The sequence below is a fragment of the Phoxinus phoxinus genome, assembly GCF_949152265.1.
Source record: "Phoxinus phoxinus genome assembly, chromosome: 18".
In the NCBI taxonomy this organism is placed as follows: domain Eukaryota; kingdom Metazoa; phylum Chordata; class Actinopteri; order Cypriniformes; family Leuciscidae; genus Phoxinus; species Phoxinus phoxinus.
The window spans coordinates 4,775,794-4,776,240 of record NC_136893.1 but is presented as its reverse complement, the minus strand read 5'-3'; positions in this window follow the sequence as shown (position 1 = coordinate 4,776,240).

The window sequence follows — 447 nt, the reverse complement described above, 5'->3', positions numbered from 1 at the left end:
GGTAGGGTTTGGTTTAATGATAGTTAGGCTACTTGTAATTATGCATAATTTACTGTTATTACTATAGTAAGTACATGTAGTAACGTGCAACTGCGTCAAGGTTACTAAGACTTAAATAAAATATAAATATTAGATTAAAAGCTAAATATATATGATTATTTTTGGTCGCTTTGCTGACCAAGTTGAAGCACCAAAATTACTAAAACTGAAATAAAAAGAGTTTACAACAAAATATTCTGCAAACAAATAATAACAATGACAAGCACAAACAAAATTACTAAAACTTTAAATGAACTTAAAATAAAAACTGATAATCTTAATAAATACTATAGTTTAGTAAATAACTAATACTAAAATAACACATTTACTTATAACTTATTTTAAAAAATGCTCCGGTTCTCTATCCAGTAAGAGATGAAAAAAGTTGCAGAGCTCTTCTTTAAACTC